The sequence below is a fragment of the Stegodyphus dumicola genome, chromosome 2, assembly GCF_044657685.1.
Source record: "Stegodyphus dumicola isolate Sdum_Otavi_A_Nest chromosome 2, ASM4465768v1".
NCBI classification, from domain to species: domain Eukaryota; kingdom Metazoa; phylum Arthropoda; class Arachnida; order Araneae; family Eresidae; genus Stegodyphus; species Stegodyphus dumicola.
Genome location: NC_140769.1, coordinates 213,126,526 through 213,151,161, shown reverse-complemented (window position 1 = coordinate 213,151,161; position 24,636 = coordinate 213,126,526). Strand labels below are relative to the sequence as shown.

Genomic DNA, 24,636 nt, shown 5'->3' with positions numbered 1-24,636 from the left:
TGTGCATTTACAATAAGAAGATCTTAATTCTGGAACTTTTTAACATCTGAAGCTGGTTAAAACTAGTTGAAATGTGTTGCAGTCGCAGTTCGTATGCAAAACCATTCTCGCACTGATTTGTTTTATGCTTAATTTATAGCAATTTCCGTAAGTAACCAAATTTTAGATTTATATCATTTTTTTTAAATTGTGAAAATAAACAAAAAGAAAGGAGAAAATTTTTCTTTCTTACATTATAATTATTTTCAGTTCATCTTTTATGATAATTAGTGTATTTTTCAATTTTCCTCAACTGTCAAATCTTGTATTTCTAAATATTAGATTATTTACAGTCCCTGCAATTTTAGAGTTTTTATGTTAAACTCTAAAATAGTTATTAGAAGAATTATTAAAAGCATTTGATGTAATTAACGACGCACGTCGCCCATAGATTTACCCATAGATTCGCAAATTTTGAATTTTCAATATTGTTGGAAGCACTTGAGCAGAAAATTCGTCTTTTCTAGCAAATTGCAAATTTTAAAATTCAAAAAATTCAACTCCATCAATCCAATTTTCAGACTCAATTAAAGGCACTGAAGTTATTTAACATTTAAGAACTCTCGGTGATTTGGAACTCCCTGGAATTGGTACTCAAGAAATGATTTCAAAAATGCTCTTCTACATCTATTAATAATTGTTCTATCCCTTGAATAGCTAGTATCTACTGCATTTTCTTCTCATTTCTTCTTTGGTGGTTATTTGAATCATGGCAAAGCACGGGAACTGTCTGTCTAAGAGAAGGGATGAATTCGTGGAGGACTTAACGAAGTACGAGAAAGGGAAACTTGATTATATTTACCTTACACATGAAGAAATAACTAAATTATCTTGCAACCAGCTTGTTTGCTGGGATTTGAGCCCCTGTCGAACTATGAGTGTTAAGCGACCGCCTGAGTCGTAGCTAGGGTTTTCAGCGCCCAGGGACAACTGAAGATTTCGCGCCCCTTACTGCTTGCCAAGGATGGAAAACATTTAATTCTACAATGTCTAAATTCAATTTCGCCAGATAAATTTTCCATAAAATGAAAAAACAATTTTCAGTACACATAAATAATTAATTGAATGAATGTAAATTTTTACTGCAGAATACATAAACTTATTTTCAGCTCAATGTAAAACTGTTCCCAAGCAAAATTTATATTATAAGAAAAAGTTAAATGTCTGTTATGTCGAATATTTCTTCACTTAGATTGCAGAGACATTCGATATTTTATGGAAGCAGGAGACTTGAAAAATGAGCAACCCCCTCTCCGGGAATCGAACCGCGGATCTCTGGAATACGCGCCCAGCGTGCAGACCACTACACCACGAAAGCACGTCAATAAGGCTCAAGTCTAAAATTTATGCATATTTAGCATTAATTATATATTTTGCATATTAACATTAAAAAAAATACCTGACTAAATTACTCCTGGACGGTTGTGTATAAGCCTATGGTTTGTTTGATCAAGTGCGACTCATTTGTAAAGTATTGAATGGTGTACTCGCTTGCAAAACCTTGTGAATTTTGTGTTTCTTGAAAAATCGGCAATACTAAGTATGATTGCTAAATATTACGTTCTTTTTAAGGGAACATTATAGTATAATAATAAGAATATTTTCTCCTGGGATATACTTTCATCAATGATATGTTACTGTAGCGCAGTTTTGCTAAATTCCTATAAATCAGTTCTAATTATTCTAAGCTGATTTACTAAGACTTGGAATGATGCTCAAGGCCGGCGCTAGACGTTTTGCCGCACGGTGCCTGCTTTACAACTTCAAAATTCTGCCGCCCAGCTCTTTCCAAAGTTCTAAAAATTTTGCGTTCTCTCAATTCTGCCGCCCGGTGCGGCAGCACCGATTGGATATGCTCTGGCACCGGCCCTGATGATACTAGGAATGACTAGGATTGTCATTTCCTCATAAACATGATGCTTACTAAAAATTACAGATGTTTTAATTAATAACAACCTTAAAAACTCTTATTAGTAGCTTTAATTTTGACTCCATACACTTCAACAATTAAAAAAGCCAAAAGATAGGAAGTTTCCTTGTCAGTCTTTTTGAGTCCTTTTCTAATACTGCTAAAATTCAACATGATATTTTTTTTAGAACTGCTAAGAAACTGCTAACAAAATTTTAAATACAAAAGTTATACTGCAATTTTAAGTCTGAAAATTCTGTAATTCAGACTTGAAAGCTCTTGAAACATAGAACTTGAGCTCAAAACAATAAGAATAGAATTTTGCGTTCATTTTTTTTTTAAATTATACGATTGTTGCTTCATTGATAACAATGTTATAATTAGTTCGCTGCATTAGAATCCATATTTCTTACTAATTATTTAAATATGAAAAATGAGAACTATAATATTTATATGTACTTTTTAATCTCAAAAGTCATAATAAAGTTTTCTCATAAATAGGAAATTGACTGTTTTCAACAGTTTTCACCTCTTCTTCAAGAAAATTTCTTTTACGGTCCTAATTAAAAATTACAGAACAGCAGAACATAATCTATCTCACGAAATTTGCTAAAACAAATTCTTTCGCATTAATTTTGAATTTTATTTAACTCAAATTTATTCAATATTTCGAGTTCTGGATAATCAAATTAGCGGTATCATTCTAAAGCTGCAAAATGTAATTAAGAAGCTCAGCTTCGTTTTTAATGATTCATTTTACCACGCCACTGGGGAAAAAAAAAATATCTGAGTTTTCAGATTTTCAATTACGTCCAAAGGGCGTTTTTTTAATGTTTTGTGTGTTACCTTTATTTATTAAATATCATGTTATTCAATAGCAATGCCGCAGCATATCTTTAGAATTTCCGATACACAGTTCCGCGCGCTGGAGACAAAAAGGTTTTTCCCATCCGTAGAGTGTTGCCATTGCTCCCTTTTAAATCGCTGAGTTTGTTACTCAAAAATTCGTTAACGTTTTGCAAAATATAAAATCGATAATAAATCAAATTCCAAATTTAAAATTTGGTCTTCCACATGCCCATATTCGAAGGAGGATTACGTCATTCAAAATTCGATGGCTCTATGTACAATTGTTTTATCACAATGCGAGAAATATACATACATTTATGCAGATTTTTCATTATTTAAAGGAAAATCTGAAAGCTTTCATATTTCATATTGCGCCCAAAAGGATTTTTTTTAACGTTTTGTGTGCTACCTTTATTTATTAAATATAATGTTCTTCGCACTTTACCATAAAATTCAATTCCACAGCAATATCACAAAATATTTAAAAAGCGCAAAATTTAAGAATTTCCAATACACAGTTTCGGGCGCTGGAGATACATTTCTTTTTTCGTACAGTGTTCCCGTTGCACGCTTTTAAATGGATGAGTGTGTTAATTAAAAAATTCGTTAAAGTTTTGCAAAATTGGGAATAGCTAATAAAACAAATTCCAAATTCGGAATTTCAAGTGCTCATGTTTGGTTGGAGTACTACGTTATTCAAAATTGGATGGCTCTAGGTACCGTTGTTTTTTGAAAATGCGGAAACATTCATGCGTTTATGCAGAATCTTCATTATTTAGTTTCTTTAAATACAATGCATGGCAATAATATTTTGTAGCAACAGTTTGAAAAGTGAATCAACGCAGAAAGTGAAACCACGCAAAATGTCGTTTTGAGACTAATAGTCCTTTGGGTCTAACGCCCCTTTGGGCTAAAAAATAAATAAATAAATAAATATTAAATTAGCAAGTTAAAAATCGGAAATAGCAACATTTAACCGATAAGAAAGTCAGAACTCCTTACTACCTCGCTCGAAAAATGCAATTTTGAATACAATGATAATTTTGCTTCTTTATTAAATTATTCTTATACCAGGGCTTGCATGAATGGATTATATTCTACTACACGAAATTTTTTCATAGCAATAAATTGCTACAGTTAGAGAACGAAAGTACAGTAAACCCTTTCTAAGATGACTAGCACAGGTTCATAAGATTTTGGGCTTTTGCGAATTATAGAAATAGCTCTCAGCACCAATGTCCAAGTTCTCAGAAATATTAATCAAAGTAGGAAGATAATCACCAGAAGAAAAAATACTGTTCACATTCAGAAGTGCATTATTCTATAAATGAAAATACATTAAGCCGATTCGATTGCGTGTATGCCCGTATCTATATTTATATATAGTAAAAATTATAATATAAAATAAATATAGTGTAAAATATGTTACCGTTAAAACGTATAATGCAGTTATTTCCTCGAATATGTGAGTATTTGACAGGGAAAAAACTAGCCAAAGCTAATTATTTTAAAATAACTATATTAATTTGTATAGAATATAGTATTCTATCAACTAACTAATGATAAATGCCGCACAGACGGTGTAGTGGTTAGGGGAGCCAGCTGCGATACCTAACGGCCTGGGTTCGAGTCCAAGAAAATGCATAGTTCTAATTGCCCGTCCCTTCATAGGAGGCAAAGGTGGCCCACTTATTAGCTGCATGCATAATAAAGTGACAACTACTTCTGGCCGAAGTCGGCTGAAGGCCCATCATTCATATTAAAAAAAAAAAAAAGAAAACTTAATAACCAAAAAATCTGAAAGGTTTCAGGTTTTAAATTACGTCTAAAGTGGGCGGTTTTTTAAATTTTGTGTGTTACCTTTATTTATTAAATATCATGTTCTTTGCGCTTAAATCATAAAATTCAGTTCAATAGCAATGTCGCAAAATAATTTTAAAATGAGCATATATTTAGAATTTCCGATACACAGTTCCGCGCGCTGGAGATAATTTTTTTTTCGTATAATGTTGCCATTCTTCGCTTTTAAATCGTTGAGTTTGTTAATCAAAAATTTATTAAAGTTTTACAAAATATGAAATTGATAATAAAACAAATTTCAAATTTGGGCTTCCAGATGCCCATATTCGCAGGAGGATTACGTCATTCATAATTCGATGGTTCTATGCACTGTTGTTTTATCACAATGCGAAAAATACACATACATTTATGCAGATTTTTCATTATTTAATTTCTTCAAATATAATTCAGGTCTCTAACATTTGGTGGCAACAGTTTGAAAAGTGATTCGCCATTTATAGGGATTCAACGTAAAGTCGCAAAACGAATAGTCCTCTAGGAGCAAAGTCTCTTTAGCCCCACCTAATGATAAACCGTTAAAGTGAAAAAGAAATTGACACTAAAAAATATCTATCGTTTTATAAATTAACTGATGATAAATCCTTAGTGTTTAGAAAATTATATTTCATATTACGGATAGATTAAATAATAAAGGAATGCGTAATATAATATTATTGCTATATTCGCTAAACCGTAATAAAATATAACAGACTATACTACGCCAATAGTTCTGTTTAAATGTTTACAGCTTATCAAATTATTAAGCTATTTAGTCCTGCAAACAAGCAGCTTTCGCGTGCCGTCTTTACTAACGATTCCTCATTTATCAACACTTTAATGTGACACAAACTGTTAACTTCCAGTTAGGGATGGATGAAATTTAGTTTTAAGGGCGGCAATCATTGATATAACAGAGAAGAAACATTTGCTCCCCATGGATTCTTTCCTTCCGGGTGATGTGAGTCGATTTCCTAAATGAAACGGATGAAGCAAACGCGGGGGAGAACATACCATTTTCCCGCAGGCAAGTTGGAAAAACCTCCCATCGAAATGACCTTGCTCGGCTGCAGCCAGCTCAACGTCTTACCCTTAAAACCTCCCTCAAGAGAATTCGCTATAACCCTGCCGGTTAAATTAGAATTTGGCCGGTTTACAAAACTAAGATTGGCGGCATTATTTGGCGAGATTTTAGAGTTCCTTTTTTTCCGTTCCTTATTTTCCGGGTGACATTTTTTCCGTTCCTTATTTTCCGAGGACATTCTTTCCGTTTCCCTTTTTTCCGGGTGACATTTTTTCCGCACACCCTGTTGCACATAAATCCCTTTCTTACATAAAATATAAATGTATGTATAGAATAACTAAATAAATTGTAAAGGAAGTTTAATTAGCAACTATGAAATCTTAAAAAAGTACATAGTATGAAATTTATAATGGCAAACATTAAAAATAGATGAAAGTAAATAAAATTTAAATTATAGAATGTACTTTATAAAATTAATAATAAGTGGTTAAAAATATATTTTTTAATTACTTAAAACATAGAAGTTATTTGGCAGAGATTGTTGGATATGAAATTACTACTTCAAATTTTCAGATTACTATTGTTCGTATTTAAAGTCTCAACTTGCAGTCTTAATCCACATAACAACCATTGTAAAAATCACCCGTTATCATATTCCAAAGATCAGCAGCATACATTTTTTTCAAAATCGTGCATAATATTAAATATTGGCTTTTGATAGTCAAGTTGATACAAATAAGATGAACTGTTTTTATGATTTTAGACTAAGTTTATTCTTCCATTCACTTATTACAATATTTCATTTTTTATATGCTCGGCTATCCAAAATTTCAAGAGCTTTCCGGATATTTTTTTTGTCGAGTTTTTACTATACATACATTTCAGCATTTACATCGTCAAAATTACACAGACACATACTTGAAGTGAATTTACTTTTACAGCTAAACACAGGAACTGGAAAACAAAAAGTACTTATTCGGAGATTGTATTTCTTTTTCGTTCATGAAAATCAAAGTTCATTACACAAACATGCATTCACACTGCACAAGCATGTATGGAAATTCTTAATACATTTAGTAAATAAATCAGAAAATATTTTAATGTATAACAAATGAATAGTAAGTAACTAAGCTTTTAGTTAGTAGTTAGCTTTTAGAACTAGTTAAACTTTTATAAAACAGAGCATAATAACACAGTTACAAAGATATTTAATGTTATAAAGTTAGGTAATTTAGTAAATTTCAGTTGTTCATCAAAGCAATGAATTATGAAGTTCCTTGTGTATCTTTATAAATGAACTTTATTGCTGTTTTAAGCAACTTGAACAGCAATAAACTGTTCAAGTTATTTTAATAATTTTGAAATATATACACTAAAAGAAACAATAAAATGTATTAATCTATTTGTCAAACTTGATTTTGGCACGAAAGTCTGCAGAATGCTTCGTAGTTTTTAAGCACATAGAGGCACTGCAATTCTTATTCCTTGATCTGAAGTTTTCTGCAATTTTTTTTTTTTTTTTTATTTAAATTGCTGTATTGGCACACATATAATTTTTGTATAGTGGCTTCAGATGTGGATAAGTTTTTCAAACACTTTCGTTTATTTTACTGGCGTCGCTGAATTTTGCGATGAAATGCAGCACATTTATTGCCGAGTATCACCTTCCAGACTTTTCATACTGTTAATGTATACATCAGCAGTGAATTATTCTCCTCTTTCCTCAAATACACTACGGCGTTAAACAATAACCATTCACTAAAGATTTTGCGTAAATTTCCACTCATAATAATTTAAATTGCGAAAATCTCACAATTAGCACCTAAACACACTATTCAGGAGCACAATTCTTTCGAAAGCGCACCGTAGTAGTCAAAAGTGGGGTAGGCGTCTTGCCAAACTAGTCGATATTTCCGTGACGTCAAAAATTTGAAAAGTGGGGTAGGGTTTGGAAATACGCGTCTCCTTCCCTATGAGTATTAAGATATAGGTACTTTCGCCTCAGACGAAAGAAAAAAAAGTTCTGGGACTTGTATATATTATTTTCCATTTTTACTGTACGATACTGTGTCAAATCTACGATAATGTGTAAAAGATATGCCAAAATTATTAGTTGCTATTATAGCTTATCCAACGAAAACTTCATCTGTGGCCGATATATGGCGTTGTAGTGACCCAGTTATTGCATGAGAAATAATTATTTTTTATTTCATATATTTGTTCATGTGTTTAATTATTTTATAAAATTAACTTTAATATTTTGTTAATATTCATATTTATATTTAAATTTCTTTATGCTGAATGGCAACTAGTTCTAGTTCTGATTCATGATTGCTAGGTTTTGGTTTCAAAACGTTGCTCGTAGCGTCGCATTTCGATAGCTGGAAAATAAAATGCAATAACTTAGCTATTTGTTTATAATTCATGCTGTTACTAGTCATAAATTAATTTTAAACATTAGTAGCCAAGGCTACATCGTGGTGACCCTGATTAATTTTCGAAATGTCAACAAATGACTCTTCTGAAACTGCTATGAAAGATACGATACAGTCACCGGAGCTTCATAAGGTGAGTGTGAAAATACCTCCTTTTTGGATTGATAAACCGGAAATATGGTTTTTTCAAGTTGAAGCTCAGTTCAAACTTAGAAATATCGTTTCAGAAGAAACGAAATTTAATTATTTAGTTTCACAGCTTGAACCTAAGTTCGTCGAAAATATTTGGGACATTGTAACGAACGATAGTGCCACAAAATATTCGGATGCTAAAATTAGGTTATTACATTTATTCAAAGAAAGTGAAAATGTACGGATTAAACGTTTGATTACTGGTATCGAACTTGGAGACATGAAACCAAGCCAACGTTTGCAGAAGTTGAGATCAGTTGCTACTACAGATGTGTCTGAAAATCTAATCAAAACATTATGGCTGGAGAAGCTACCTGACTCCATAAAAATATATTATTAGTTAGTGATGAAGATGTAACCAAGTTAGCGTCTATGGCAGATAAAATTAGTGATATGAATCGGAAACCAGAAGTATTTAGTACTAATGCTCCTTCTGTTCCCGCAAATGATTTGTTGCAAAGAATTACCTTTCTTGAACAAAAAATTGATCAAGTAACCATTCGCTCAAGACGAAGGGACTCGGATTTACGTAATTCACGTTCACGATCTCGAAGCCAACCTCGTAAACGATATGACCCTACTGGCAAATTTTGTTTTTATCACTTTCGTTTTGGAGCAAAATTCATTCTAGAGAAATGCAAGCCTCCGTGTGCTTGGGTAAAAAACGATTTCAAAAACCAGGAAAACTCGAATCTGCAGTAGGTTCAGCGGCAAACGCTGCTGCAGAAAATATGAAGGATTGTCGCAAATTTCGTTTATTCGTTCGTGACCGAAGATCAAATTTGCACTTTCTTATTGATAGCGGAGCTGACGTAAGCATAATTCCTGCTACTTCACAGAATAAATGTAAAACTGAATATAAACTGTATGCAGCTAATGGCACAGATATTTCCACTTATGGCATAAAAACGCTAACTCTTGATTTGGGATTACGTCGTGATTTTCAGTTTCCATTCATAATTGCTGATGTCACAAAAGGTATTTTAGGAGCTGACTTTCTTCACAAATATAAATTGCTTGTCGATATAAATAAGAAAAAATTAATTGATGGCGTAACACAGCTTTGTGTCCAGTGTGATGTCGCTGCTATTTCCAGTGATTACTCAGTAACCACATTAAATAAATCCATAAAAATTTTCGATTTACTGTCGAAATATCCCAAAATTTCTAAACCTAACCTTTTTCCTACACAAATTAAACATGGTGTTACACATTTTATTTCGACTGTTGGTCAACCCGTTTATTCAAAGGCACGACAGCTCGATCCAAAACGCTTAGCTATAGCTAAAGAGGAATTTAAATTTATGCTTGACAATGGAATAATTCGTCCATCAAACTCCCAGTGGTCAAGCCCCTTGCACCTTGTTACGAAAAAGGATGGTTCATATCGTCCTTGCGGAGACTACCGACGATTGAATGCGCAGACGATACCTGATCGATACCCAATTCCTCGCATTGAAGATTTTCATCATATTTTAAGAGGTACAAATATTTTTTCTAAAATTGATTTATTCAAAGCTTATTTTCAAATTCCCATTGCAGAAGAAGACAAATGTAAAACGGCTATCATCACTCCTTTCGGTTTATACGAATTTAATGTAATGAGTTTCGGTTTAAAAAATGCTCCTGCAACGTTCCAAAGATTTATTCACGAAGTCTTTAGAGGATTAGAATTCGTTTTTCCCTATTTAGACGATATACTTATTGCATCCAGTACCCATGAAGAACACGAAAATCACCTTAAATTAGTTTTCGAAAGATTACATACATTTGGGTTAAGAATTAATGTTTCAAAATCTGTCTTTGCTGTTCCCCAAATCGAGTTTCTAGGCTACCTAATTACACCTAAGGGTTCCCGTCCTTTGCCAGAAAGAGTTCAAGCTATTACTAACTACAAACGACCAGAAACAATTCATGAACTTAGAACCTTTCTTGGAATACTTAACTTTTATCGTCGTTATATAAAGGATGCAGCGAAGAATCAAGCATTGTTACATGCGTATCTCAAGGGAGCTAAAAAGAGGGACAAACGTAAAATCGAATGGACTGAAGAAGCTGAAAAACAGTTTGAAACGTGCAAGAATGACCTGGTGAACACGGCACTGTTGTCTTTTCCCAATTCTGAATTACCTCTGGCGTTATTTACAGATGCTTCAGATACGGCGATTGGCTCAGTGTTGCAACAATATGAAAAAAAAATTAAGTGATACTCAGCAAAAATATAGCACCTATGATAGAGAACTATTAAGCATATATCTTTCAGTTAGACACTTTAAGCATTATCTAGAAGGAAGAGTATTTACAATTTATACAGATCACAAGCCCTTAATATTCGCCTTTCGTCAAAAACTTGACAAAGCAACACCTAGACATGCTCGCCAACTTCAATACATCTCCCAGGTTTCGACTGATATCAAATATTTAAAAGGTGAGAATAATATTGTGGCGGATACGTTATCTAGAGTTAATGAAATTTCATCGATAGATTATGATAAAATAGCTGATGAACAAACTCAAGATGAAGAACTGAAGAGTTTGCAAACCACTACTTCCTTGAATTTCAAGCAATGTTCTCTACCATCGGGGAAATATTTGTGGTGTGATACATCAACTAAACATGTTCGGCCGTATATTCCTCAGGCTTTCAGAAAACACGTCTTTCAAAGAATTCATGGTTTATCACATCCAGGAATAAAATCGACTATGAAATTAATGACATCAAAATTCATTTGGCCTAACATAAAAAAAGATGTACAGTTGTGGACAAGAACCTGCATTCATTGCCAAAAAGCTAAAATCAATCGGCACACCAAAACAAAATTAGGTGAGTTTGAAGTATCACCAGGAAGATTTTCTGTCATCCATATCGATCTCATAGGACCACTTCCACCATCTAAAGGGAATATTTATTGTCTTACTTGCATAGATAGATTTTCGAATTGGATGGAAGCAATTCCTTTAGAAAATATTTCTGCTGAGAACGTCGCAAGAACCTTTTATAGCAACTGGATTGCGCGTTTCGGAACGCCAAGTAAACTCATTAGTGATCGTGGATCCCAATTTAAAAGTGATACATTACGAGCTTTGTCCAAAATCTGTGGCATCAATTTACAACACACTACTGCCTACCACCCCTCGTGTAATGGCAATGTTGAGCGCCTTCATCGAACATTGAAAACAGCATTAAAAGCCCACAACAACATATCTTGGACGGACACGTTACCAACAGTACTTTTGGGTTTGTAAACTATTCAACAGCACTATTCAAGAAGATACCAATCATTCTATTGCGCAAGTAGTTTATGGCCAGAGTCTCAGACTTCCTGGCGAGTTTTTCAGCGAACCAAGTATCCAGACAGCATCGGAGACTTTTGCTAATAAACTCCAGAAACAGATGGAAGTTGTTGGACCGAGACTAATTCGTAAAAATTCATCTGAACAGATATTTGTCCATAAAGACTTAAAAACTTGTTCTCATGTGTTTCAGCGAATAGATCGGATAAAAAAAACCTTTGGAACCTCCTTATGAAGGACCATTTCCTGTTATTGATCGCAAGGACAAATATTTTACTATTAGCACAAAAGGAAAACATGTTAATGTATCCCTGGATCGCCTGAAACCAGCATATATTTTAGCTGAGGAAAATTCTCAGTTGATACAACCTGACTACAGTAATTTGCAGAGACCGGACTCAAATTCGGATGTGAATCAAAAACCTTCTCGCACAGGCAGAACTATACGTTTACCTGTTAGATTCAAGGACTGACTAAATTATTTTGATAGTGGTTAACACTGCAATACTAGTTACTACCTATTTCTCCATCTTCGTAACGTAACTTAGTTACTGGTGGGGGAGTAGTGTAGTGGCCCAGTTATTGCATGAGAAATAATTATTTTTTATTTCATATATTTGTTCATGTGTTTAATTATTTTATAAAATTAACTTTAATATTTTGTTAATATTCATATTTATATTTAAATTTCTTTATGCTGAATGGCAACTAGTTCTAGTTCTGATTCATGATTGCTAGGTTTTGGTTTCAAAACGTTGCTCGTAGCGTCGCATTTCGATAGCTGGAAAATAAAATGCAATAACTTAGCTATTTGTTTATAATTCATGCTGTTACTAGTCATAAATTAATTTTAAACATTAGTAGCCAAGGCTACAGCGTCACCCCTGATCAACTTCTTCGCAACTGAAGACTTTGCACTTTTATTACAAATGCATACGACTTTTCCAGTTTATGGAATTTAACGAACTTTTACAGGTCCTTAGGGGATTGATAAACATGTAGTGGTAAAGGCCCTCGGGTCGAACACTACTTAACGAATAATGATCTCTGATCTCCCCGTTGAATCACTATTATAAATGTTCGTTTTACTTTTCAAACTGTTGCCACCAAATGTTAGAGTCTTGCATTATATTTGAAGAAATTAAATAATGAAAAATTAGAGTAGCTCCTAAACACTATACCATCTGGGGGGCAAGATCTTTTTATTATAAATTAATTTTAATAGAAAAGTTATTTTAACATATGTGCGTTTAAGAAAAAAGAGCAGGGAAAATTTCCCAAAAACGCAAGCACATGAATTTTGGCAGCATAGTTTTGTCGAAAATTGCGCGATTTGGCAACGTTGAAACGTAAAGCTGATTCGCTGGTTGTGTTTGCGCCAATGAACAAATGTGTTATTTACCGTGTGCTTTTCTTTTTAAAAGTTCCGAGACTTCAATGGATATTGATGCGGGTGATGAAGAAGAACGCTTCAAAAGGCTTGCTGTGTATGTATTCACTTATATATATATTTTTTCAAATACACAAAATATTGGTAAAAGTTTACAATTGGGTGCCCCTTGTTTTTTGGCGATTCTTTTTTTGATGCCAAGATCGGCACCAGGAAGGTACAATTTCTTGATGGTCGCTACACAAAACAAAAATAAGAAGTCAAAGAATTGTACAGACTCTGTGTCCATGAACACATTGATCTGTTTTCACTTAAAAAAAAATCCTAGAATTGCACAAACTAGGCATTGCGCACTGCCTTAAATTTGCCCATGTACACATCAATCTATTTTCATTTAAATAAAATCAGGAAGCTAAAACAGAGTTAAAACTATCATGGTAACCAGAAGTAAGGTTTCATCGCCAAAATTTAAAAAAGTTGTCGTGAAGCGAAGGGGCACTCAGTTCTACGCTAGAGCGAAAATATTTATATTCGTGATCTGTTTGTATGTAGGAATTCAATATACAATTAAAGTAAAATGTTTGATATCCAAATGTAATCGAATATGTGTAGTTTCCTAAAAAAGTGCCAGAATATTTAAATGTGCGAAACTAAAAGTATAAAATGTTAGTTTCCTTGAATTATGCGTTTTCTTAGTCTTCATTTTACAATAAATCCAGATGTTAAGTATAAGTTCAAAAATAGGCTGACTATATTTTCGTCATGTCACATGTTATATTAAGTTGACCATTATTCTTCAGAACTGTATGTTTAGCTTAAAATGCTCGTTAAAAATGGGACAAAATGCCATAATGCACAAAATACCTTAGATGGAGCTCACACTGTAAATAAACTAGAAACTCTTAAATTTGTTATTAGTTTGCAAGTAGAAAAAGGGAATTTTTTAGTAAAATTTTTGGTGAATCTTCGGATTATGGTAACTTGGGGAAACTTTGGCGACCATCCCTGCTACAGCAACCTGCTAGTTTTTTTTTTTTTGGATGCCATTTTGTTTTCACGAAGTAAAGCCATGTTTTATTTTATTTTTTTTTTTTTACTCAAAATTTTTTCCAACAATCTGCTAGCCGAATTACGCTTATGCTAGAACTTTTATGGAACAAAAGTGCTTAATCATGACGAAGATTAGGTGCGAAATTGGGAGGAAGTGTAGAATCGCCCACTGCTTGCTGCGTTTTTAAGAATTGCATATACACGATATCTATGTACACATCAACCTATTATAACTTAAAAAAAATCCCAGAATTGCACAAAAATGGCATTGTGCACACTTTGGTATTGCGCACACAAAAATGACTTTATCCATGTACACATTGACCTATTTTCACTTAAAAAATAAAAATTAAAAAAAAAAAAAAAAAAAAAAAAATTACAAAAATCCAATTCTTCTTACTCTTGTAAAAAGCACCAAACAAATAAGTGGGCGATTCTGCACTTTAGCAGCGAAATTGTTTCTAAGTGCTTATTAGCTAAAATCCTGTTTGGAATTTTCCGGAAAATGTCACATGACATGTCTCATGATCTCTCATTTCTCTGAGACAAAATAATCTGTGATTCGAACTGTGTACTTCTCAGATTATTGCTAAAATCCTAGCTAGTAACCTTTATCACCTTACCAAAATGTCACCAAACTACCTGTTACCATGTTCCAAAGATTAACCAAATTTTTGAAATGATCTTTCTGAAAATTTCTAAAATCATGTATTTAACAGCTTTTGACACTATAACATATTTTCTGAAGCAGGGCAGAATTTGAAAGGTGAAACCTCTTGGAAAACACACAAAGATGTCTTGTAGAATATAATACAGTATTATCAATTAATTACATAACTGCTTTTCTCTTACTTGAAGCAGAACTTTACTAATCTTGTGAGATATTTAGTCCAAGACAATTTAATTATAATATTGGGTACTTTTCCATTTCGCCGGCGCAAATCTCGCCAAGCAGACTTTATTGGCAGCAACATACAGTATACACATAAAAAATTTAACCAATGTTAGTTTTAAGAATTTTTTATTTTGAAGGCATAAGCATTTTAGTATGGTTTAAAATTTTGTAAAAAACCAATAAATAAAGACAATAAATTTGTAAAAAGACATTAATTTAAGAATTTACTTTGCTTTCATCCTGATTCGCCGGTTCATATCACGTGACCCCAAGTGATCTTATCTCATGTAAACTACGCTACAAAAATATAATTCTCTCAGTAATTATCTACATTAATTTCAAGTTAAATCTTATGGAATACAAGTTCAAATGCAAGAATTATTTTAATTCGTACGAATAGCTTACTCAGAAATTATGTAAAACCGCAGTGCTTTACTTCGCTAGTGCATTCTCATTAGATTTGATGAATTTAACCCTTGATTTTCCTTTTCTATATCTTTGCGTTCAGGTGAGTGGTGTGATTGCATCGTAATTAATTACCGCGAATGGTCTTAGGGCAAAAAATTTAACTATCTTGTAAAAATTCTATGTAATTGTATGTCAGTATTGAAAGAAACAATCAATCTGATAAGAAATGGCTGCGACTTGTTTTGAAAATGAAGGGTAAAAGTTTGCCTGCGAAGATATTCCGTTTGGCATCAGTTGTACCATTATTGGCGACTTTATCGTTTGTGCCGGCAAAACGGAAAAGTACCTAATATTATTTTTCAAACTTAGGTATATTTATATTGTAATAGATGAGTAAGAATTAAGGATACAGTGGATATTTAGCTGAAATATGCTAATCAGCCTAAATGCTACTATTTATCCAGTAATGTTAAATATTTAGGAAGAGAAAGATTTCCACACTTTTTTTTAATAATTCAGGATCTTTATTGATTATTTATAATGGGGATATTTCCATTCTATTTTATTTCTTTCTTCCTGTTAAATAGTCTTAAAATTTGTTTTAATTAAAAATAAATAAAAGTTGTAGATTGATAGAAGCTTTCCGTAATGTAAAACAACCTTTCCATGAATACGTTTCTTCCCATAATGTTATGCAATTGCAACTTTAAAATATTAGATTATGTTAATTAAAATTTGGGTAAAATCCTATAAGAGCCCTTGCGACAAACTGGGAGAGTGCAGAATCACCCACTGCTCCGCACGTTTCTCAAAATTGCCAACTTGAAAATAGCAAGTAAAAAAATTGGGGTAGAGTAGACTTTAAGGTACCCCTTGTATTATGGTGAAGTTGTTGTTTGATTTATCACCAAGTTGTTGTTTCATTTATGGTAGCCTGAGTAGTTGAATGTTATGGAAATCCTATTGTGACATAATCAGGTGCATGATTCTGGGAAATTTTGAATCATGGGATGTTTTGTAAGCGTTTTGTGGTGTGTGTTGGTTTGATTCTTTAGACAGTAGAATGGCCGAATGTAGTAAGATTAATTTGAAGTTTCTGTACAATTTGGAGCAAAAGGGGAAAAGAGCTTTAATTGACTGGTGTGTAAATGTAGGTTTACTTAGTAGCCATTATAAGTGTTTTGTATGTAGGAAGGATATGCGTCTAGTCGAACGTAAAAATCGTTTAGATGGATTTGAATGGGTTTGTAGGAAGAAAAGTTCAGATGGTCACTATGTGAAGTGTTCGATCAGAAAGAGTACCTGGTTTGAAAAAAGTCATTTGAGTATGATTGATATTTTGATTTTTACGTGGCTCGGGGTGTACGAAGCGAACTCGAAAATCATGGTAAGTGAATATTTGCTTTTGGTAGTGCTTAAATATATAACATGTTTTTTCTTTTCTATGTTATTTTATTTTTTGGTTTAAAATGTATTTTATTGAGATTTTGCATTTTTTTCCCCTATATTGTAGAATTTGGTGCTCCTTTGACTTTTTAAGTGTAAATATATCAATGTGTACATGGACAAAGTAAAGGGAGTGTGCAATGCAAGTTTGTGCAATTCTGGGATTTTTTTTAAGTGAAAATAGGTCGACGTGTACATGGATAAAGTTAAAAGAGTGCACAATGCTATTTTTGTGAAATTCGGGGATTTTTTTTTTTTAAGTGAAAATAGATCGACGTGTACATGGATAAAGTTCGTGAAATAATGAAGTATTTATGACCTAAAGGGTATCAAAATTTACAAAAAAAAAAAAAAAAAAAAAAAAAAAAAAAAGAAGCTTAATATTGATTTGTTTGCCTTATTAAACATTTCTCTCAATGCAAGTTGTTTAAGTTGCTCCGTTTGTTGCGCTAATACATTCTCTTTAATTCTGTAGACAGGCATAATCCTTTGCTTAGTTACATTGTTGAAGTCCTGTAACTGCTGTTTCGAGAATTCCGATTAATTTGTCAATCAAAATTTTCTCGTTGTCAGTAACTTCTCTGTCACTTTCTTCACTATCAGTAGCGTATTTTCTGGATCTAGAACTATACTACAGATTTCGCCATTCATTAATTGATTGATGATTGAGAAGGATTGTCATCACAATGAAAACTTCTTTTATATCATCCTCATTTATTACAGCTTGTCCACATTTCTTTACAAAATCCGTTAATTGGAAAATTTCGCCTTTGTTTTGCTATATCCGAAAACCTTTAAAATTAGTGGCTATCATCATCAAATTTAGCTATCCTTCACTGTACATATTTGGCTATGCATCATGAGCTTGGCGACTAACGACAAGTTGTTCTGTTAAATTTTATCTTGCTTCTATCACGCACTGAGACAATTATGCCTGAATTATATTAGTTTTGTTATTTATCATACTTATGTCTATTTCTTTCACGTGCTTAAGGCTTATTAGAGTTCTGAATAAATAAATTCCCACATATATTTCAGCCTTATTGAAGGCCGGCGCTAGATATCTTACCGCCTGATGCAGTCTCTGTGGGTCCTAAATTCTCCGAGTCTCTGCAGCCATACGAGCCCTGGTGCTGGTTCTGGGTTTATGTGAATAACAAATCAATTATTCTTAATTCAAATAGCCATAAATTTAATCTTTGAGTCTATGAGTATCATCAACAAAATCTATTTTTATCACATGGAAAGAAATGTTTGGTAAATGTTTCCTCGTAAACATTTTTTTAGCACATTTAACTTAAATCTGTAATCATCGCCAAGCGTAATGTCAACATATAAGGTTACCATACACCTTTATTATTCAATTACTAACAAGAAAAATTGGGTACTTTTCCGTTTCGCCGGCGCAAATCTCGCCAAGCAGACTTTATTGGCGACAACAGACAGTATACACATAAAAAATATTAAAAAAATCTTAGTTCTAAGAATTCATTTTTTGAAGGCATAAACATTTTAATATCACTTAAAACTTTATAAAAAGCCGATAAATAAAGACAATAAATTTGTAAAAAGACATTAATTTAAGAATTTACTATGCTTTCATGGTTCAAAATCCTAATTCGCCGGTTTATATCACGTGACCCCAAGCTATCTCATCTCACGTAAACTACTCTACAAAAATCTAATGCTCTCAGTAATTATCTACATTAATTTCAAGTTAAATCTTAATTTGGAACACAAGTTTAAATGCAAGAAATATTTCAATTCGTACGAATAGCTTACTTAGAAATTATGTAAAACTGCAGTGCTTTACTTCGCTAATGTATCCTTATTAGAATTGATGAATTTAACCCTTGACTTTACCTTTTCTATATTTTCGGCTTCGGGTAAGAGCTGTGATTGCATCCTAATTGACTTAACTACTGAAAATGGCCTTAGACATAAAACTGAACTATCTGATAAAAATTCTATGTAATTATATGCCAGTATTGAAAAAACCAATCAATCTGATAAGAAAAAGCTGCGACTTGTTTTGAAAATGAGGCGTAAAAGGTTACCAGCGAGAATATTCCTTTTGGCATCGATTGTACCATTATTGGCGACTTTATCGCTTGCGCCGGCAAAACGGAAAAGTACCAAAAATTGTTTAGGCATCGCTACATGAGTCATTACTGAAGTTGTCATGTTTTGATAAACATGCGGTGATGAAAGGAAAGTATAATAAATAATGATTCCCAAGGTTGGCGTCAGATCAATGATGTATCTATGTGGAATGTTTCAGTTTGAGATGTGTACCATAAAGCGGATACGCAGGAATGAAACCAAGTTACTGATCCTGATCGTACATATTTATGCTAAAAGTTTTGTTTCTTCAATAACAATGTATTTCATTTAGTGTCAAAGTGAAATTAAGAATTGGCACACTCCAGATGTTTTATTATGCTCGGAGGGGGGTGGAATCAAATGTGCATGCGTAAAACTTAGGAGAAAAATGTTGTTGGTGGTTTTGAGGTCCGGATTTTAGATCATTTCGGATAATGGACGTCTGGATTTCAGACTTTGTACTGAATTTCTTATTTATTTTGATTAATATAGCAATTGGATTATATGGATGATCTTTAACTTTGTTAGAGATTTCTTGCTGGTAACTTTATGCTTTCTTGACTACTGTTATTATAATGACTTTTGAAATTGCTTGTTTTCATGAATGTGTTTGATTGATTTAGAAATTCTGAATTTTCATCCACAGAGAACCCGTTGGCGCCGTTGCTGTTTTACTCGCCAAGTTCACCTATGGTTGATGGGCGTTGGTTATGAGATATTAAAACACATGGAAGTAAGCCGCGTAAACATGATATTTAAAGAATATAATCAAAGTAATTAAAGAATAAGTAACATAAATTCACGTTAGCAGAGAAAACAATATATTAAGCATACGAAAGTGAAAATTCAAAATTAACTGGTTAAACACGATGCACGAAAATAAATTTGTATTTAATTCAAGTTAGCACAGAAAACAATATGTAAAGCTTAATGGAAGTAGAAAAATCATGTAATATTGAGCTTTGTAATAATGACCCTTTTTCTTGGCAATTTCTTGGGAAAATTGAGATCTGTCTTTGAATATCTTTCAGTATTATAAAATTCCAAAATATTTATGTTTTTAACAGTGCAGTTTCTAAAGAAATTGTGAATTTACGATTAATATCTTCATTGCATAATTTTAAAGTACTTCCAAAACTACGATTGAAAATCCATTATGATCGCATAAATGAAATGAATAGATATTCTCATTTAAATAGAAACTTAATTGCAACTGATTACATAAAAGTTTTTTTAGTAATAAATTATATTCTGCTCTGACTTATTTTTTTAAATTTTATGTATATGTTCATGTATTGCACGAAAAAACCAACATATTAACTTTACATTTGGCATATCGATTTTTATTAAGACTTGCTTTTTTGCATGTAACCAAGGTTCATAGCGGTCCTTATAAGTGCTTATAAGTCCTTATATTTGAAAATAAAATATAAAGGCCCTTATAGGTGCTTACTTTTTCTTTAAAGCCCTTATTTTTTTGTTTTTAGTGCTTATTTTTTGCTTTTAGTGCTTTTTTTTTAATGAACGCGCTATTTTCCCCCTACCAAAGCCGAAACTAAATAAACAACTTTTCTTAATATTGAATGTCAGGTGGTGAATCATACTCCCGGAAATAGCTTTTCCCCCTTTCTCTGCATTAACATAACCTTTGGTGCGCACAAAGAGTACAGACAGGTGCCCGTCGTTATATTGGTCAAAGAATTGCGAAAGCAGTAGAAAATTTCGGTACATTCGGCATTCTTTTCCTCTCACCCAAATACTATACACGTTTAAATTTCTATCCAGATCTTAATAATTTGCATTCTCGTTCCGCTTGGTCAGTTCATATTTGTGTTTATTATGATCATTATGCTTATATTATGAGTATATGTATGAATGTTTATAATAACAGTTGCAGTAACTGCTGAAGTATAGTAAACTTCCAAAAATGGTTGTATTTTAACACAGCGTTTTAGGAATAATACTCGGAATGGCTTAAATAAAGGGAAAGTAATCGAATAGTCAAAATAATTTAAATTTTTTTGGCCAATACATTATATAGTGCGAAGATTGGGAGGTTCTCCCCTTTCTCCGCAAAATCTCAAATATTGAAACTGTTACAAGTTCGCTGCAAAACAAGCAACGGACTTTTTTTTTTTTTTTTTTGTCACTTTCCAATCTGGATTGAATAGGACTAAAAGTTCTGTGGTCTACCAACCCAAGCGAAGAATGATTCTATTGCGGAAATTTAACGCCGTCTGTTGAAAATTAGAATGAAAAACACCCCAGTTACTCATATTTAGTTCTTTATTCTCCCAATTTCAGCAGCTGTTGATTCCGATTGCGTAATATCACGTAGGGAAGAATTATGGCACACGTATTGTGCAATAACGTTTGCGATATTTCGCAGAGATAATTAATTAATTAATTTTGATGTTCTGTTTGAGATTTGTTTATGAACACTTAAAAGAGTTTTACTGTGCTTGCTAAGCAGAATATTTTTCAGTTCCATTGGTTTATTTTTATATGATTCAGATATCAAAATGTCAAAAGCATTTATTTAGCGGAAATATCTAAAAAGTGGCTACAGTCAACCCCCCCCCCTCCGCTCCTCTTTTTCAAGTTACGCTCAACTGTCCGAATATTCGCCAGTTTCCAAGTATGCGGCTTAGTTAAGCTTTTACTGTTAAAGGATGACTGCATGAAGCAAATTTCTGTCTTCTGATTTCAGAAATGTTCCTCTTTTTTACTTAAATTACTTTGCTTGCAATATCTGTTAAGAGAAAACTGATATACAATGAAAATTTAGAAAATATTCAGAATTTAGATTTAAATTATTTAAATATTAATATGAGTGGAAAAATAAATTGTATTTATTATTAGGTTCCAAGCAAATACAATAAATATGCCTTATTATTATTTATTTTCTCTATTTTGAACTGAAATTTCATCATTAAATCTTGTAATATAGTTTAGTTCTGCATAGTTTTTTTTTTTTTTTTTTTCCTCTCATTGTAAACTAGTTCTGTAAATTGAACTGTTATTTAAAATTTAAAGGGAAAAAAAAAAGTAATTATTTTCCATGGTTGAGGTAATGCTTATTCTCTCTTAATAAATACTGCATTTCTCATATTTTAAATTACAAGTCTAATTAAGGTTATGCAGTTGTGTATAATGTCATTAGACAGGTGCTTATTTTTTTTCTTAAAATGTGCTTGAAAAGTGCTTATTTTTTTAACTAAAATGTGGCTATGAACCCTGTGTAACTCATAACGAGAACCAAGGAATATATCATTTTTTGTGCACTGCTTTGCAACTGATATACAGCTCATCAGCAGCTAAACAGTAAAGTGACTGAACTCTGGTAGTTTAGTTAGCCAAGCTAATGGGCAAGTTGTATGATTGTTTTCATGGTATTCCCAATATGTAACGTGGATTCAAACCAGTGTCCTTCAGAAAGACCTCCTTGAAGGCATCTTTTCTTTTAGGCAGATATCTCTCCCATGCTTTTCCATAATTTAAACAAACTCAAATGATGTATGCTGCTAAAAATTTTATTTAAAGTCCATATTTAATAACATTACAAAAATTGCAAATATGGTCCAAGTTAGATCATTTTTAAATGCATATATTTATTTTAATTACACTAATTGTATATATTTATTATATGAATATTTTAAATGTCCATTTTATCATTAATTATTATTAATATATTTATGGACAACATTTCTTTTTTGATTGTTCTGTCCAATGTATCCTTGATTTTAATTTCACATTTAAATTTTCACACCATAATTTTATAAGTCTTCTGAAATTTAGTCACAATTTCACTCAATTTAACCGCGTAGTTCACAAATGCAGCATAAAAACTATGTTAATATCAGTCACCAAGGATGTATGGATTAGGTTTTTCATGCATAACCATGAGTTTTTGAGTATCCATAAAACTATTCTGTCATTTTAGAGAATCAATAATACTTTTTATTTCAGTTTAATCATCTCTTTGTGTGTCACACCTGAAATCTTCTCAAATGTTATTGTTTTGTTTATTTCATGCTTATGACTGCATAAGAAGACTTAAGTGAAACAAATGTGTCACAAGCAGTGACACTGAGATGTTATTTCACATATAACTGAGAAGTACAGCACTAATTAGCACTGTAATTGTTAAAGAAAGTATCCTGGCTTGTAAAAAGCTTCGTTGCATGTAATGTGAACTTAATAACTTTATCATTTTAAAATTAAGAAGGGTTTGTGTGTACTTAATTCAATATACAAAGCATGTGAGAGCTAGCTGAAAAAGGCATGCTTTTGTGAATATTTTCTAGGGTAAATAGGCTCATGGAAAACCACGAAAATGTCACAAAATTCACAAAACACATACGAAAAAAATAACCTGCACAACCAGCTCGTTTTTCAGGATTTGAGCCGAGATTGAACTACCACTATTCAGCCTTCTTAACCACTCGTAGGACTAAATATGTAATATGTAATATCATGTAATCAAAAGTTAACTATGTGTTGTGTAACAGGATTGCTTTCTCAAGTATCGAGGTAGGAAATACTTAATCTATTCTTTTTTTTAAGTGTTTGGTCATGGTATTATTCATTACATGTACTTTCCATAATTCATATAGAATATTAATATTTCTACTACAAGTGTCTTTTTTAAATTTTTAAGTGTTTTGCTTGTTGATATTCTCAAAATTGTATCTGATAATTAGTATAATAGGTATAAATACAGTAGACATATATAATCGATCAGGAGTGGCTAAACTTTATGTAAGTGAGAACCACAACTGCATATTTACATCATAGGTGAAGTAGGTTTCAGACAGCAAGAAATGTCGATTCCAAACAATCATTCAGTGACAGTCTTAGTTCAATAAGAGCCATGTGCCTGTAATAAATTAATGAATGCATGACTTTTAATACATCCATTTTACATAAACAGTTTTTCAATGTTATTTTTATCAATTTACTTGTAAACAGTTTAAAGCATTTTATGTTGAAACAACTGCCTGTCTTTCATAGTATATTTGACAGTGCCAATAATTTTCAGTATTGAAATTCTATTCAGTAGCATTGTTAATAAAACTTTTGAAGAGTCATTTGCACTTGGATTCATTACACAAGTAGTGGTTTGCTAATTTTGATGACTTTGAGTATCCATAAAACTATTCTGTCATTTTAGAGAATCAATAATACTTTTTATTTCAGTTTAATCATCTCTTTGTGTGTCACACCTGAAATCTTCTCAAATGTTATTGTTGGAAAAGCATTAACAATATATTATCTGGTTAAAGTTTTAAGCCATAAATATTGTTTTTCTCATAATTTTAGATGACCATACCAATAATAAAAACATTACTTAATTAATTATTTAAAATGCATATTTTGGCAGGTGATGAAGTCAAAATATTTTATCGGTTGGAAACCTCATGATTCTGTGTGCTTAACGCTACGTTAACAGCCATGTTACCAATTATCATTAACCCCTCTCCCGCCATATTTTCTTCCACAAACTAGCATCTGTCACCGAAAACTTCCTTTATTATATGAAAATATTTCTATCTATTTGTTAAAAGTTCATAAATAATAACGTGAAAATACAAAAAAAAAATAATAATAAATAAGTGAAGAATAATTTAAATTGGCAAATGCGAACAATGACGGTGATAATTCAACAAAATGAACGTTAGAGGAATGGTTGCAACCTTCTTACAAGCGAATAGGTTGAATCTGCCGGATTACCAGGTTTGAACTATTATCGCCAGAGTTGGCGAT

General features: G+C 32.3%; 1 protein-coding gene and 1 long non-coding RNA gene across 7 annotated transcripts in view; one reads left to right on the top strand and one right to left on the bottom strand.

Moving 5' to 3' along the window:
- Positions 1-12,350: 12,350 nt before the first annotated feature.
- The window catches only part of LOC146998836 (uncharacterized), a 215,673-nt gene continuing 203,387 nt past the window's right edge, over positions 12,351-24,636 (top strand). For 2 of the 4 annotated variants that reach the window (XR_015039763.1, XR_015039760.1), the window contains exon 1: positions 12,351-13,065. The gene's annotated coding sequence lies outside the window, so the exon portion shown is untranslated. Of the gene's footprint in view, positions 13,066-19,516; positions 20,237-24,636 lie in introns of those variants that run through there. The other 2 variants (XR_015039762.1, XR_015039761.1) reach the window with 2 other exon arrangements.
- The window catches only part of LOC146998837 (uncharacterized), a 101,949-nt gene continuing 99,700 nt past the window's right edge, over positions 22,388-24,636 (bottom strand). For all 3 annotated transcript variants that reach the window (XR_015039765.1, XR_015039766.1, XR_015039767.1), the window contains one exon: positions 22,388-23,749. This is a non-coding gene — a long non-coding RNA (uncharacterized LOC146998837). The remainder of the gene's footprint in view (positions 23,750-24,636) is intronic.